Source organism: Malus domestica, chromosome 07, assembly GCF_042453785.1.
Source record: "Malus domestica chromosome 07, GDT2T_hap1".
NCBI lineage: Eukaryota > Viridiplantae > Streptophyta > Magnoliopsida > Rosales > Rosaceae > Malus > Malus domestica.
The window spans coordinates 35,815,733-35,817,527 of record NC_091667.1 but is presented as its reverse complement, the minus strand read 5'-3'; the positions used below and the strand labels follow the sequence as shown (position 1 = coordinate 35,817,527).

The 1,795-nt window shown below is 37.4% G+C and overlaps 1 non-coding gene across 1 annotated transcript; it reads left to right on the top strand.

The window, feature by feature from the left end:
- Window positions 1-1,723: 1,723 nt before the first annotated feature.
- On the top strand, window positions 1,724-1,795 carry TRNAW-CCA (transfer RNA tryptophan (anticodon CCA)). The gene has a single exon. It is a non-coding gene; the product is annotated as a tRNA-Trp (tRNA).

Below are 1,795 nucleotides of genomic sequence, written 5' to 3'. Positions count from 1 at the left end.
CCTTCTTTGTCAAAAATTTTTTTCTTCCTTTTTCTTATCCGGATTAGTACCAAACATAATATAAATAATACGGTTATTAGTCCGATACCGCACTAAACGTCCAACTAATTTAGTCAGCACTATCCGATGGCTATTTATCATATCCGACAAAAATAATCAGTACAGTCTGATTTACCAAACGAGGCGATTTGTTGAAAATTTAGAGGAAAAAAACAAACTTTACATCGAAAATAAACTATCAATTTTGTTATGACTCCTTTATTTTTTATTCAATCAATTGTTCAGCAAAATTCAAAGTAGTTGCTAATTTTCATTGTGAATCTAGCATTTTATTGACGTATGTGTCATAAAAGTCACGTGATATAATTAGCAGAAAACTGTGACAGAATTGACAATCAAGAATATTATCTTGAATTAAAAGTCTAAAGAAGCTCAAGACCAAATTAAGAGTTCAGAAGTACGGTGGAATAAGGTCCAAAACGCAACTTTATGGGCTCAACTATTTTTTAGCCCAGGCTCAGTCCAATAGGAAACAGTGGCGCCAAATAATAAAGAAACGAGCCCATGCTCGCTCCAAAAGAGATTTTTCAATATGATTGGTACATGGGATGGTACCTCATGTACCGTGTCATTATACAAATGGTGGGATATGCGTGCTAAAAAGTTAAACAACTTAAAAAATAAATTTTTCACCACTCCTATTAAAACACGTTGTATTTCCGTTATAATTAAAAATTTCTCTGCTCGAAACCTTATATCCCGCGAATCCAAATTAGCGTGCGAAATCTCCCCATTGGTTAAATAGCACAACGCAAACACCCTCGCTAGCCCCGAACCCGGAAGAAAAATGGTGGCGTTGAGTAGAAGAACGCAAGCCCCGAAGCCTCCCTCTCCCGTTCAAATCGTCGAGGACAATGTACATTAGCAGCATTTGTCCATGAGTTTCTGCAAATGTCGAAAAAAGCATGTTCGATTGTTGTCTCTCACTTTCACATATCCATAAGCTGCAAATGTCGAAACTGTACATCTCTGATGTTGTTGCCCTCCAGGTTATGTCGAAAGAAGATATTGAAACGTTTTTGGTTCGTTTAGATGTGTTTTCAAAATGACTGAAAACGCTTTTAAAAAAAAATAAAAAATTTGGTTCCAAAAGCATTTGAAGTGCATGTGCTTCTTCCAGAAAACACTTTAAGAGTTTAATATCCGCATACCTATTTAATCGTAATCGTTTAATACCCGTTTACCCATTTACCTTTTTCACATTTGTCCCTACAAGCATGGTAACACTGCCCGCTTCATCAACGGAATCAATAATTTTATGGGGGTAAGGCTCAAACTCGGCTAAAAAGACGGGGAACGCCGTCTTGGCCAACTAGCTGAATCCTCATTTGCATTCGACCACAATGATTTGATGGTTTCAATTCAGAGTTGTGAATTGAAGAAACTGGGAATGAAAATTTGAGTTTCTCCACTTAAATTGGCCAAAATTATAGTTCATTTGATTAAGAGCATTTACTTTTGTATTTGAGGTTTTATTTTCTTTGTACGAAAATGAACTTGGGTAAAGCCGGGATTTGGGCTTCGGTAGTTTAGGCCTAGGCCCATCCTAATGTACAACTGCAGCCCATATCTAAAAGCTGAGCGTAAGCCCATTAGTTGTTTAAAATACCATAAAACCCATTCCGTAAAGCCTAAATAACTCTCCCTTGACAACCATATCAACGGATCTGTGGCGCAATGGTAGCGCGTCTGACTCCAGATCAGAAGGTTGCGTGTTCGATTCACGTCAGGTTCA